Source organism: Osmia lignaria, chromosome 10 (genome assembly GCF_051020975.1).
Source record: "Osmia lignaria lignaria isolate PbOS001 chromosome 10, iyOsmLign1, whole genome shotgun sequence".
Lineage (NCBI taxonomy): Eukaryota > Metazoa > Arthropoda > Insecta > Hymenoptera > Megachilidae > Osmia > Osmia lignaria.
This window is the reverse complement of record NC_135041.1, coordinates 9,918,228-9,934,201: the sequence shown is the minus strand read 5'-3', so window position 1 is coordinate 9,934,201 and position 15,974 is coordinate 9,918,228. Positions and strand designations below refer to the sequence as shown.

Sequence of the window (15,974 nt, the reverse complement as noted above, 5' to 3'; positions counted from 1 at the left end):
TGACATTGTGTACATATTTCAATCGATGGCGATCAGAGATTACCCAACTTGAAAGTTTACTAAATAAACATCGAAAACAATAACCGATACCGCAATACATGTTCGTAATTACTTCGGTTTCAATCGATAAACTCTTGTTCCTTTTTAACCGCAGCTAAACTGAGACGACGCGAGAAACGAATGACCGGGGATTTGAATGCGTGGTAAGAACGTAAACCAACAACTCTGAATAATCCAATTCTAAAAGACGCGGTAAATAAATATACTACAGTTCACCAATAGGTTTAATAATTAATCCCGACAAATTCTATGGAATCTAATTAAAAATCCAATTATACACACGCGCGTTGAATTGATTACATTAAGTAGGGGTAAAACACAAATGACGATAAATCAGAGGAGAGATTCAGAGATAGGATGCTTTCGATGGTCGCCACCAAAGTTGGTAAGCGGTCGGCATTTTGAAAATTTATTTCCCATTCAACGGGGCAACCATAAAATTTCATTAGAATTGGATCCTCATCGGGGCTGCCGATGCTCCTAATAGTTAAGCGAGGGACAAGAATTTCGTAGCTCGACGTGTAACAACAGGATACCGAGAAACGTTCGTGGCTACGTACAAGTTAGGTAAGAGAAACGCCCGTTTTTCTCTGTTTCCCGCTGCAAGTTGCAGGGTGGCTCGAACGGCCAGCAGGGGTCTTTAATTAGCGGACTATTTAGCTTTTATCTTATCGCCGGTGAGGATCGGATAAGTTACGTGTGGCCAGGTGTAGCTTTCTATCCGGCTACCGCGTCGACGAAGGAAAGAAGACTGTTCGTTCGGTGGATGACCTTTTAACTCCGCCACGTTGAGGGATACACAGGTTGGTGAAAAGAGGAGGAAAGAGAGGAGTTTGAACGGTAGGACGCAACCGCGAGGCACTTACCTTAACAACCCGACAGATTTGTGAAGCCCGCCTTGATAAAAACACACAATTACCGGGACAGTCTCGGCACACGCGTTCAGTGGAGCCGAGCCTCTTTAAGGATTTTTACCGAGTCATTGCTTGCTTTATGCGCGATGCCCGGCATTATTTCGAGTTTCCCGCGGCGCCGTAAACGTCCCATGGAAAAGAAATCACGGGTATTCATAGGTCGTCGCTGAACGTTTTTGCACGCTCGCCTCGGGAAGGGTTTATGGGAATTAAACATTGTACGGTTGAGCTGCGGTTTACTTTGCTGGTCATTGCGTCTTCTTCAGGGTCACCAATTCCGATGATTGCTGCAGGCGTAAAAGGGAGACGAAAAAGGAGCCATCTGACACGAGTGAAAAATTGTCTTCTTTGTTTTGCATATTTAACGTGGTATCGTTAAGTTCGCAAAAAAATTGAATAGAAATGATCGTTCTAATGGGGAGTGCAGTTACCTCGCAATCTTCTTTCCTTGGATCACGCACGCACAGCGAACGGTCAACGGGAAACAGATTAAAACACAATCAAGTTTGTCGATCGCGTAACGGACACCTGCTAAAAGGTGGGATCATTTTTCTGGAAGTTGGCGAACGGTAACGATCGACGCGACGGATCGAATTACTGAATATAACCGTACGGTAATTAGCGTTCGCTAATGGATTCCGGACTGTCGACCGCGAGTTTCTAGCATCGCGAACCATAATATCGTGTAGATTTTTCTATCCGGTTAAGATCACGGTACACGAGAACTTGTACTTACCATCCCACGTGATTCGCAACTCGACCGAAACAGACTCGTTACGACGAATACGTAAGGAGATCGAGGCTCGGGATAGCGTAAACGCGGTTATACCTCAGCTTGATCGACGTTTATACGATATCTTATCTAATACGACGAGATCGGCTCATTTTAACGAGCTTTGTTAACACTCTGTTCTCACCTCGACACGTACATTCTTCACGGTTCCCTGAAACTTCGCCGGTGTCGAAACTACGGATCGTAAATATTAATACAGTGTTTACGAGACGTGTTCTCGTCGGAGATTTGCGTAATTTGTCGATATCCGAGCTGTACCGGTTGGCAATTATTGACAGTTACCGAGAAATTAAATCGTGATCCTGATATAAGAAATTATTACTGGCGTATTATCATAATACCCTTGATATCGTGAAACTTTTTTATAATTGACGTTATTACCGCGATCTCTATACACAGAGGATAAGCGTTAGATTGAAATTCAGTCTTCGTTTAAATCGGATGTAACATAATTTTCCGTACGCTATTTCACCTGGCAATTTCATTCGCAATCGTCGACAAATGAAAATTACCGAGTGACATTAGCACTGATTACAAACTGGATTGCTAATCTATTTATAATTGTCCCATCGCACGGTGTCCCTAAATACGATGCCAATTAACGTGCAATCGTTTGTACAAGCATCAACGATTGTCTATAGATAGGGGACGTGGCAAACGGTGGCGTTATACGACCCCAAAAACTCACCCGCATTTGCACCGTTCACTCTGCAATTATCACCTGACCATTTACACTGGTACACAAAACTACCCCAATAACAGTGTTTACAGAAGTAAAATAAAAACATAAATTTTCTTAATTAAATGCTATAAACAGTTAGTAGCTTGTATATCAAACGGTAAGAAATCAGAAGTAGCAACTTTGATTTAATAGTTTTGGCATGAAATAACTTCAACCACAATGACCCATAACAATTAAAACTTGGCGCATTATACTCTACCACTTACCTTCCCGCCTTAGACAGCGAAACCCTCGACGCCCTTAGTAAACTTTGTATTATGATCCACGGTTATGGCATCGCTTTCATGGAAACACGATAGTACTACCCTTTTTCGTCTCATCTCTCGACGAAGCGCATCTAAAATCATAACAACGCATGAGATTTAACATTTTGATTCGCTTATCGTTGACTTCGATCACTGAAGTCGACAGCTTGACTGAACAAAAATTAGCAAATCCATTCAGATAGTAATACAGGCAGCAACGAATTGCAAAAAAGATTCTTTTTCAAAGTGCACTACTACCGTACAATTTGTGTATGAAACAAAGAGGGACATGTTCAATCAGCTCCCTCATTTAATGCCATACCGTAAGATACGAATCAAACATGTCTGTAATCCGTTCAGATAAACGAATCGCATTAAGCTACACGGTTTCTTTCGTTCGCCATTGTTCGTCAAAACATTGCACGTAACAGCGAAGGAAAGTCCGGGGTTTCGCTCGCGAGACACAACTAATAAATTGGCAATAAGCTTTGTGAAAGTATAGCGATGTCGTTCTACCACGCGTCGCTAGTTTTATTACTTACGTTTCGTAGTAGTAAATACATTTCCGAACTTCCTGGTTCCTGTTATGTCTTAAACACATTTATTACACAAAAAATATAGTTAATTACATATCTAACACTAATAACTGTTTATAACGTTTATTGAGATCCTTCGACGCCATTACACACGATAATCGAACTGTTATTACTAAAAATCATCACAGGTGGCGCGTCCCCCCGTGCGCCTCAAGGCGCGTCTTCATATAGGGGCCGATACACAACATTTCCATATCAAAACTGTCTTTTTTATTGAAACGTTTATACCATCGATAAGTAATAAGGGACGTAAAAGCCTTTCGATTTTACGAATCCGTCTTAAATTGTCGCTCGGTCGTTCTTAACGTGTTGAAAATCAGGCGCGAACAGAATGCACGCCACTTAATTAAACGTTATTTTCGTGGAATAACGCGTCGCTATCGAGCGTGTCGGTTTGCAACGCGAGAAACGCTTGGAATTTGGATAACGCACGAATCGAAGCTATCAGTCGATGGTAAACGGCTAAAACTTTTAATGGCTAATTGAAATTACGACCGATTACGTTGAAACGCGGGCTGCATCAGGATGATCGTAGAATGTGGATGTATTTCGATCCGCTAACGCGTGGAATACGATAATGAACTTGCTCGGAAATTTTTGCCTTTAATTGCACCATCGCGGTTTAATTAGAAGATCGTTCCATAAATAATATCATCACTTAACTTACAGCTTTTGTAGATAAAGCAAATGAATAGATGAAATATAAAAATTTTTCCACCATGGCAGTATCGGATCATCTAATGATTCAAGATTTGGCCTACCCTTTTTGCTTGGGAAATCTTCTTGCAAAATGTTGCGTCTGCAATCGAGAATTTCCACCTATTTCCGCTTTTCACGAGATTTTCACGCGCTTAAAGTAAGCTCCTTCGGAGTCTTAATGTCCGGAGATAAAGTTTTTCTCATACTGTTATGAGAGAATCTAACAAGCAAGGGGACAGCCCTGACCCTTAAACGACGCAGCTTTTCACGATTAAAAGGGTTGCTCGAGCCAACTATAGCGAGTACGTGCAAAACATCGCGAAATTACGGTTTAAAGCTGACGCGAAAAGCTAAGGAGTTAGGTGTTTTAATGATCGCTTAAATAAACAATATCGATATTAATCTTAAATAATCTTTCAACGCTGAGATGCTGTTTCGAATCTATTTACTGCCAATAAAATTACACCTTAACCGTAATGGTAATCGTTCTGTCATATTTGCAAGAGCAAAAAGTAATTGAAAACCGGAATCGGCGTGAGCGAGTTTACGCAATAAAATCGCAAGGTTCTATGATAAAATTTGCACCTTCAGCTTGGATAGCCGTGGCGCTCTCCGGTGTAGGCGTAACCCGATATCAGGTAACCGTGCACGGAAGTAGAACGTAAAGGCAGCTCGTTTAGTATGAACGTTGCATCAGAGGAACGACAGCGGCGCATAATATCACCGATGAGATTACTTTGAGTGTAATACAGAAATTCGCCTTGCAGTTGCCTCGCCTGTTATCCGGCGAAAATTTTACAACCAGCTTACCGCTTTAGCAACGATAACCCTGTAAATTTCTTGCACCGTTCTCGCTTAATAATCACCCGTATTAATCGTTCGTAGCAACCTAGAATATGGAACGCACATAAATATCATTTTTATCCGTTCCATTCAGGGGAGAATGTTCACAGCTCTCAGTCCGGAGCGAACGTGTTACATCGCACGAAGCGAATGAAACAACGTTACATACGTGTAATCAACGGTATCAATCGTTTATTAGCGAACAAAACGAGCCACATAATTCAAGGCTCGTTGACGAGCGAAACGGCAAAGCGCGGGTGCATACAAATGTCCTTCCACTCGGCTAATTACACGCGTCTCGATAATCAACCCCCTGACGACAGTGTAGGTGTTTCGCGGGCCGCGTTCCGAGCTGGCACAATGCAAGGTTTGCTTAGCCGTGGACGGAAGTAGGATGTCGTTTAGCACAAGCACTGCGTCGTGGCAATGATAGCGCCACGTAATACTACGGATGAGACTATCTGCAGAGCGTAATGCAGCAGTAGCAGGGCATGGGGGCGAAGGGGTCAGGAGCATGGGGAAGTCGAATGAGTGGGGTGCGAATATAGGATGATTATGTCACGGTATGATGTATGTGGCTTGGCAAACAGCCACGCGGTCACCCAGACCCCCAACACAACTATCCCTGCTCGTCTCTCTCTCTCTTCCTTATTCGACTTCGCCACACAGCCACCTTGAACATTTATCCTAGCATCTTCCTCCGAGCACGCTCGGTCGGAAGTTGAAATCTCATTTCGATTCGTCAGACTACTCTTCTGCCATAACGAGGAGTTATCGATCGAACGTTATCGGAAACATATTTTAACGAAGAACTCCGACGAATCGATAAGCTATGTCGGTTTATATTTTTTCGAATGCTTTCCGATAACTTTTTTATGGTTACCGTGTTTTTATATTAAAATAATCAATCCTGCAGCTATATTGGATCTCTAATAACACGTTAATAACGTATTAAACCCGCGCGTCGTGTCATTAGATTCCAGAAACTCGTTCGTAAGAATTCAATTAGGATTTATTCGCGAAAGGCAAACGTGTCGTATATGTACGGCGATGGAAGCTCTGCCAACATTGAGGAATTCCTAATTTAATATCGTCCCGAGGAACCACTTTCAAACTACACATAATTTCAGACTGCGTGTGGTTTAGAGCTGCTCCGACAGCGTTATGACATCGCATTAGGGTTACGGCAGGTGATCACACCTTGGTGAATTGCAAGTAACCGTTCTTCGGAGACGATCATAATATACCATTATACCGTTTTAATATGCCCACGCGAGATTCAACTTACGAAACTTACACGTACGCGAACGTTTTCGATATACACACGGTGTCTAGTAGAAAAAGGGGTGATTCTATGTAAGAATAGGTAAATCAAAAGTGTGGACTTACGTGTGAACTTAATATAACATACAAGTAAATATATTAGACAAGTGTTAAGAATTCTCAAAATGAAAGAAAATTCTTTTCTCTATGCATTTTTCTATGTTTTCAATTACGTGACACCCTATAGAAGTATGACATGTACCTTGAATCGAGAGCAAAGATAATGTCTCTGTCGCCGCAACAAGATAGTGCACGTGAAACCAATTTCTCGTAGAAACCGAGCCATCTGAACATTGTCGCCATCTGTTCCGGAATTAATCGTTCGTTCGCGTATTATGACAACGTTGCTCCTGATATTTAAGGAAATTTAAACGTGACGGAAATTTCATCCCTGTAATATGCTACTTCTCACCGTCAAGTACAAATATTCGAACAAATTTCCATCCCCTATTCCGTTCATTAGCGGATGCTGTGAATCGGCCTTAAATTAAACCTTTACGCAGTCAGATAACGCACCAGTTCTTCTTTCTTTTCTTTGCTTTTCATTTATCGCGCCCGCGCGACTCACCTGCATTCAATTTAATCGAACCGGTGTTCCGTTACCCGCTAAAATACTGCACGTTCCTTCGAATTCATTCGGGACAGCATGAGCGTTCGGCTGAGCGTTCGCCTGAGCGTCGCCTCCGTGTTCCACGATCGTATTTATGCACCGTGTCCCGGCATATACGCGTGCATAAACGCGTGTACGCGTCGGTTCGCGAGGGAACGATACAAAAAGGAAGGAATGGAGAAACGCGAGGCAAAGTAAGGAGTACCAGGCGTTCCACAACGCAACGACAACGTTCTCTGGACAGTTAGAGCTCTTGTGCCGGTACTGTGCATTTATTACGTAACGCTTACAACCGTACATAAACGTTCGTTCGTGACTACACGTTATTACACAGCCTCGTACAAGGCTTCGCGTAGCGCTATTCAAAGGCACTCTGATAAATTCGAATTGCCCCGTTGACAAGCAATTCGGATAATTTAATTGCGCTCTCTTGACGATGCCTCGCGCACAGGAAGAAAGAAAACTGTATTTCTGTTGTCGCGTTGATCCGTGTATACAATACATACACAACGAACGCGGTGAACCGTAACTAATTTCGTGACGACCAGGTGGGAACCAACCGAGTCGTTCTTTATTACTGGTTACCTCGTCCAATTTTTCCGTTTACGACGTACCACGAGCGTTCGCAAATTATTTTTTATCACATTGTAAAACGTGCCGGACACGTTTGCACGGGAGAGGTGCAAATTTATCTCGCGTTTACCCGTGCTGAAATAAAATATCGCTAACATCCTTGGACGTACAGTTTGACAAGCTGACACGGACGATGCCGTAAAATAATGTCGATCGACATCCACAATAGGCTAATACAATCTCAAAAGCGACGAGCGTAAAATAGAGCATCACAGGCAGCAAGTGGTACGATCTCGTCCTCTCGGTTCTTTCGGCTAATGGTTTTCCTAGTAACCAGACACGAAGAAGCAACCACCGCCGCAAGGATTCACCGAACTATGCGTCTTACAGCGTCCAGTCAACGACAAATTCCTGAGAGAGAAAAAAAATAGAGGAAGAAGAAGAGTGGAAAAAGAGAGCGTCGGTGTCTGTTAAAGCTGAAACGCCACGGTGAATTCCCGTGAACGATCAGGGATCCTAGGAATTCCTGTCCCACGGTCGTGGGGGACGAGGAAAAACGGTCGCAGACGCCGGAGACTCGACGGGACTTGGCGGTCTGGAATCACGGCAGAGGCAGCTCCTGCACCCTGAGGCTCGAAACGAGTCCAGGCCGGGATGAGTCAACCGGTCGTGCAGCGTGCTGCAACCGGTCCGCATAGAAACCTGTAGCCTGCTCCGCACCGAGTATCTGATTACGTTCCGATTTTGGTAAGCCATTGTGCGTAGGAGCCAATTAACGTCCGAAATCGGGACTGACACGGAAACCTGGAGGAATGCCATTACGCGAACTTTTACCGAGCTAACGCAGGCATGCTCGAGCATGCTCGAGAATAAAACGATGAATAAGATTAAAGGAGAAGGAACAAAGAAGGATAAGCACGTTTCGTCAAGGATTCGGTAGTGGACTAGCCAGTCGAACGCAAGACGAGTTTCATTAAGTTCATCGAGGACGACAACGAGTCACACAACTATTACCAGTTTTCCGGAACGACTTACAACTTGCAGGGATAACCACTTGTCGCTGAGAAAAGACAAGACTGCAATGGATGTCATTAAACGCTCGTCGTTCAAGATAATCGACGCGTTCTTCGGAAAGCTCGATAACTCGCCACCAGATAAAGTAGCAAATTCTTGGCCACGTGTCTGCACATGAAATATGCATTTACATCAAGCAACATGATATAGTAGTTTCGAAGGAGATCACGGTCGACTTTCGCGTCGATTCGAGAGGTTCACGTAGGCGGAGAGCGGTAATCGGTCCGCGGAAAATGAATTTAATAATTCGTGCTCGATCATTATAAATCGCGACAGATAATTCGGGGACCAGATTGCAACGTGCATCGACTGCAGGCTCGTTTAGCTTTCTCTTTTTCAGAAGCAGCCAGCGGCGATGTTCGATAACAATCCGATACCCTCGAGGAGTAGGTGCACGAGTATTTAGCCAAGCTCTGCCATCCAATGAAACGTATAACGTTGCTCGAATTCGCAGGTCGGTAGTAGACGCGGTATATACAAATGAACGATTGAAACGAGCGAGCAGTTGCATTTACACGAACGGTAGGTATTCGGTTACATTAATTAAATAAAGTCCAGCCCGGTATCGGCCGCGGCGTCAGAGCTCGAGCATGCACAACCCGGCGCGGTGTACGTTACAACATTTATTGCACTCGGGATGCGATTCGCGAGGGCTTACCATAAGTCTGACCATACTATCAGGACCCTGATCACGTACACCCCATCCACCGGTTGCTCCATCTCCCTCGAACGCTTTGCCCGTGAATGCTATCACACATACCTTGATATGTGTGCCAACTTACACAACGTACGCAACGGTACGCGTTTACACTCTCGCGAATCGCTCGCGTCTCATCCGTTTTCGAGCTTAAACAACCGTAACCTCCTGACGAGGGCCGTATGCAACGTACCGGCTGACTTGCACGCTTTACGACCGGCACCAGACGATCGACCTCCTTTGATTAAGCGCCACCTCGTCGTCGTGGCCGTGTAATTAACACGTCGGTCACGGGACAGCCACCTGAGCCCCCTTCGCGTTTCACGACCGATAGCCCTCGTTTCGCGGAACCAGAAACAACCTCGTCGATCGCGGCGTTGCATCGCGACATGCTCGCTTAACGACGTGTTCCGCTAAAGTCCACCGTGGCATCGAACGGCACGAAGATACGCCGCTTTCGAGAATAGCCTGCCTCGCAGCGCAGCTCGAGGAAACTGCTATTTGCTTAGCGAATACTCGACGATTATCGAGGATCGCTCGAGTACCACCGATACGATTAAGAAAAACACGCGAGGAAACGGCGCGAACGCTGGAAGAAACGAATCGAAAGGAGAGAAAATCTCGGTGTTCGATTAAAAAAGACCGCGTGTTGCCTCGCGGGTTGATAGAAACGATCGCCATTTCCGCAGGATACGAGCTGCAACTCGCGAGAATAACCGTTATAGGGTATAGCCGCTGGTATCGAGCAACGTTCAATTGAACGGGCCAACGGTGAAATAATGCTACCCTATGGGTGCGTCCGCGAGAGGCCCAGCAACCCAACGCTGCATCATCGTCCTTCTCATATATCGACGTCTAATTATCATCGAGAAACATCGGCTCGCGATATTCACGCGTTTCTTGCGAATTAAATGCAACAGCCGAGCGTAAAATACGCGCGATTCAACGGAACGAGTCAAACGAGGAACAGACAGACTTAATCATACGTTCCGAGGACGTTATTAAAATTTGCAGCATTTACGCGACCGATAATAATCCATCAACGTACCATTAAACGTGTTATAAGAAACTTTTACGATCTTCTAAACGACTCGGCGCCACGGTTAGCGATAATTACTTTTTATCGCAAATACGTGTTATCGAAAGAACGCTGTCACGATAGAAAACGAAATACAGGCTGTTTTATTATAGGTAGAATCCACTTCAATGGCAAATGGAGGACATGAAATTACATTATGATTAAAGCTGTCAGAAAAACGGTAGATTCTGATGGAAAAGTAACGTTCGTTACTTCTCTCCTTTGACGTACAAGGTGGCAAACAGTATTTTTATTACGGCCGGTTCGAGTCGCTGTTAAAAATCGAGGCGCCGACGCGGCCGGCGCAACGTCACGCTAAAAAATAATTCAAAACGTCGACGGCGGTATCAAAGAGCGTTTAAGACCGCTTAATTCTCCTTGCTTCGAAGCGGTACCGGCAGCTGCTGCAGCAGGTTCAGCAGGAGACGTTGACAACCCCTTACTAATGTCCGTAATTCCTTGCTCCTTCGGGACCATTTATAAAATGCCACCGGATGCTTGTCCGACCGGATCCCGGGATAATTTGTTTGAAATTTGGTCCGCGGATTACACGAAAGTGTAACACTTTGATTAATATCGTGACGAACTTTGAAAAGCGAATCGAGGATTACGAAAGCGTCCGGCAAAACTTTGCCCGCGGACGCGCATTTCATTTGTACGCTTATCCGCTTTCACCGCTTCGCGCCATTGTCCTCTTCTATACGATAGCAACACCGAAGTTATGGTATTATGGAATTGCTTGGACATTTAATTGAATGTAAATAATAATAATCTTCCAATAATCAAGAATTATAATTCTTCTATGAACGACGATTCTATCGCGCCGTAACGACGTGAACATTGATTTCTTTATTAAATAAAAAGTTCTCAAGCGTTATCGCGTATTAAAACTTCGTAATTGGAGGCCAGTCGAGAGTATTAGTGCTAAAGTTTCCTTACCTAAGTTACGATACACGAAATGAATATAAAATAAGCCAGCCGATGATAGCCTCGGTCGATTACTATTCGCTACGAGCAGTAAACTTTAAGACGGCTATTTATTACTTTACCTAGTCGTTGTACGGCGTTTTCTAATTCGCGATAAATGCTACGATTCAATTATTTATGACTCTACCGTCGGATATCGTCATGCTAACAAGAAGACGATCCCCAATGTCTGCAGTATGTATGTTTAATTGAGTTTATGAAAGTTTCAGCGTGCATTCAGAAATACACCTGCCATGATATAGGCGTCGTGTTTGTTTGAAAAATTCAACGAGTTTCGTGAACGACGAATAAATAAATAAGAGGTTCGATCAATCTGATTATTCTTTCAGCTCTCGAGTATCTGTTGGAAAATGAAAGCTGCTTGGACGTGAAAGCTTGCGCATTATTTTACGAAGACCGTGCAACAGCAACGACGGTGAATTATAAGCGAAGGAACCACTGAAAATTAGCCGTACTCTTGCGGTTCTTTGTAACTCGACTCCATGGTAACGTTTTCAAGATACTTTCCAGCAAGAACGTTGCTGCTGCTTCTTCTTCTTCTTGTTCTTCTTCTTCAAGTAGCTCTGTCCCAGAGGAAAGGTAGAGTCTTTTCGCGGCAAGTCTTCCTTTAAAAGGAGATACACCGAGAAACTACCGAGCATCGCTCGCTTCATGACTCGATTACTAGACGGTGAACTTGAAACAAATTTTTAATAAAAAATAGAAGAAAAATTATGAATGCTTCTCCTTCGTTTGCCTCGACCCGTATTCCATAAGACGCCCTCGGAAAATATTTCGCAGATGATTGATCGCGTCGAGCCTTGATTTGTACCCCGATCATTCGCTTGCTTTCAAATTCCTCCTCGTAAAAGGGTGGTAAATGGAGATGGGGTGCAAAAGAGAGAACGGGTCATTCGCGATTGGAATGTACGTCTTGGTAAATGTGTGATATACATACAATGGAAATGATACGAGGGGAAGCGAAGCTAGATGGGACAAGGTCGTCCCTTGAGCCATCATCCAAACGTGTATTGAAATATTTCCTATGGAATTCCCATAAAACGTAGGTGGAAGGAACGAAAGAACGGACGACCAGTTTACTCTCACACCCGCCACCCCCGCGTCGTTGGGATTCATAATTCTTTCGGGGAACTTTTTATCGATATTTTCCACCTGTACGCACCCTGAGACATAGGGGCTATCCCATGACATATCTCACCAAGGCCAAATCTTTATTCAGATATTTTTTATTCCCTCGTCCCTTCTTTAACCCAACTTCGAATTCGTCGAATACAGGAAATGCACTAAATCATAAAAAATCAGATTCTATTCGTATTCTATTCGAATAATTGATATCGACTAAAGTGTGTTAATTAACAAATATTACGCGGTGATAGCTGTTGAAACCTTTGTAAATAAATTAACCACCCTCCAATAACTTAATGTTTATAATGGAAAACACGAAGTCTTATTACGCGATCCTATTACACGCGAGGAAATATAGGGAGCAAACTAATAATCTTCGTATTAGCATATGAAGGGAGAACGGCTCTCATTTTTCTATACGGTAAACGTACCTACCGGTTGGAATAAATTTCAATAATCAGACCTCGAACAAATTATCGTCCGTATAATCACGATGTGATCATGACAGGAGTATCCTTGAAGGACCATCGACGTGGCGTGTAATTGTGCCGGTTTCGTTTCCAGATAGAAAACGCTCGAAAACACTGGCAGAGGATCGACGAAAAACCGCAGCGAATAATTTCTTTCGATCGTAGCGATCGGTAAATCTTTATAAAACGTTTCTGCTCAGCTGTAACTACGATCCACAGCCGCTAACCATTTGTCCCGGTCGGTCATCGGAGACGGAGAGCGGTGTTTCGAAGCTTTTATCGAATTCTGTGGTCACGCGCAATGATTGCAGTTTTAATCAACGTTCTGCCGGGCTCGTTTTGTTATCTGTCAGTGAAACGCTACGATTTTGCCACGTATAGGTACACGAACCCGGCCCACGAATCTCGACTACGATAATCGCATTGATTTTGTTTACAAAAGCAGCCAGCGGCTGGTAGAAATTAATTCAATCCGAAATCGAAAGGTCAACAAATTGCATATCAGATATGGAGAACACAAAAAAAAACGTATACGTGCAATCGTTCGATTTCCGGTAAATGCATGATAATGCAATCAACAGAGTATACGTTCCATACAATACGCAAAGTACATACATAATTTCCTACTCGTTTTGCTTTCAACAAAAATAACCAAAATTTGTGGAAATCGATGAAAAAAATGTGTTTTTTCTTTGGACAAAATAAAATCACATTATCGTGTTTCAACTACGTTCGAATTCAATGTGGACAATTATCATGGAAATTTCTGACAAGTTTCCTGAAAGGAACGTATTTGCGTTTACATAGAAATCGAATCGATGCCTTTGATGAGGTAATCTTTCGAGACATTGTACGATCTCACCGGGGAAACTGTTTCGTATGCCTCCACGGCGAATATTCCCTTATACACTGACGAGTAATTCTCTCATCACGCAAGCTCGCGATGTAATTTCGCCGAATGATTTATGACGGCTATAATGACCGAACGAAGGTCACGATCCCGAGGAGATCTTCTGGAATCGATCGAAGATCGAGCCGTGCCGAGAGACGTTCACCGTGTTGCACACAGACCAGAAAACTCGCTTTATTACCGCTTTTCTCTCGTTAATTTGTTTCTGATAAAATCGTCTTCAACGAAGTTGTACAAATTAAGTTTTGCCTCGTTTCCCGAAGAATCCACGAGTAAGCCTAGAGGAAGCCACTATTTACATTCTACTTTCGGTTCAATTAATCATTTTCTTGGCGCTATGTTTACAGCAGGTGCGCATCTATTCGTAATTGCTTAAGCAAGACAACAAAAGGAAAAGGAAAACGTTGTTGTTCTCTACTTGAAAACGAATCCAGACTCGGTCTCGAACTCTTCTATCATTTTATTCGTGTTGCCTTACCGGACTAGTTTTTACCATTCAACGTGACTCATTGTACGGCACAGACGAACCTGTTAGCGCCACCCTCTGCGTCGAACCGGTGTATCTCGCCACCATCTTGGTGAATCGTTCAATCGAAAAAGGAGAACTCAATCGAAAGATGATTACTCCGGATGTCTTTAGAATACAACCAGGTAATATCGCAATCAGAAATATTTGCCATATTTCTAACCCCGTGACGTTCCCAATCGAGTAATGGATTCTTAACGAGCAATCAAACAATTTAATAACAAACTCGAGTGACACTCGTTCAAGTATCGCGATAAAGGTTTTTACAGTGCAATCATTCGGCCAGGTTAGAACTGCAAAATTGCGGTCACAAAGGGTAAGATAGCGGGGAATAGGTATGACCCTTTATACGTGTACACACGAACGCGATCGCGCACATCGACGGTGAGCAGTTAATGGAAGCTTAGAGGTTGATAGCCTTGAGTACGTACCGTGGCTGGTCGTGTCATGGCCGACCGATTCTTGGACTCTCTCTCCGACTGGTCCGACTTGACCGCTCTTTACCTCGAGAAAAGCAACCGCCTCTCTCACCCTGATGCTCATCCCTTTCCATCCCTATCCCTCTGGCTCGCTCCTTCGCCAGGCCATCTCGCTTATTCCCCACTCCGGATGTTGTTACCGCACAGGGACGCCGGCGGCTGGCATTGGACTTGCCAAATTGCTCGGCTAACGAGTTGCCCGGCAGGAACGAAGGATCTATCGAAAGAGCTGCGTAAGATCTCACGCCAACGTGTCCTAATAATCGTTTCATTTTCCACCGGACCGGTGTACCGTTCGCCTCTTGCGATCCCATAATTAACCGGTTAAATTACAGCTCCTCGTCGCGGCGTGTGTCAACGATGAAATCATTAAGGTTGGCTGGCGCGAACATTCGAGCTTCCTATGTCTTTCACCATGATGAAATTAATGTAGATTCGTTTTAAGAAACTCTCAAGGCGACAGAGTCCGGCATCGCGACCCCACGCTGTCCCAGCGTAATGTCAACCAACCCGTAGGAGACGCTTCGAAGAGCTGGAGCAAGAGAGATACGTCAGGGGTCTTTGATCTGTATACCCTTCCTGCTAGTTCCTGGTACATGGCTAGGCCCGTTACTCTAGTCACTACCAACTACTGGTGTAAATAGTACTGTGGTCACGTGTTTGCTCAGATCCGGACGTAATTTACCATCGTTGCCGGTGCCTATAAGCGGCATACGATAGATGGTGACTATCAATGAGACGACTGGAAATTCAAGTTTACGTTTGCAAATACATCAGTGACAAAAGAAATGATGCTGTACTATAATAATCGTATGGAAAATGAAACAAAAGGTGTCGAGATGTAAACTAGAATCCCTTTCAAAGCAACAAACGAAAAATATTGACGTAAATACTAGAGGGAACGACAAGGAACAGCTCCTATGTAAACATTTAGACTCCTAACCACCACAGGAACCGTGTTCCTTCTGAAGTGCCATTAGCACCGAAATCCCGAACGCTCGTTCAAGTACACTTATAGATCTCGATTCTGCTCGAGTTGCTCGAGAGCTTTCCGAAAATCGCCTTCGAATCTCTTGGAGACGAAATCAAATAATTACCTAGCGATTCGGACCTCCTCGCGGGCCGCGCAAATTGACGCGAATCTTTGATATCGGAAAGAAAAAAATATTTTACTTGTCTTAAACTTCGTATATTTTATTTGAGGATATCATCATAAATAAGGTTGTTGAT

General features: G+C 43.9%; 1 protein-coding gene across 2 annotated transcripts in view; it reads right to left on the bottom strand.

Moving 5' to 3' along the window:
* The window catches only part of LOC143305719 (uncharacterized), a 94,084-nt gene extending 79,330 nt beyond the window's left edge, over nucleotides 1-14,754 (bottom strand). The window contains exons 1-2 of one of the 2 annotated variants that reach the window (XR_013062847.1): nucleotides 14,697-14,754; nucleotides 2,716-2,846 (exon numbers count right to left, since the gene is read on the bottom strand). The gene's annotated coding sequence lies outside the window, so the exon portion shown is untranslated. Of the gene's footprint in view, nucleotides 1-2,715; nucleotides 2,847-3,296; nucleotides 3,483-14,696 lie in introns of those variants that run through there. The other variant, XR_013062846.1, reaches the window with a different exon arrangement.
* Between the last annotated feature and the right edge of the window lie 1,220 nt (nucleotides 14,755-15,974).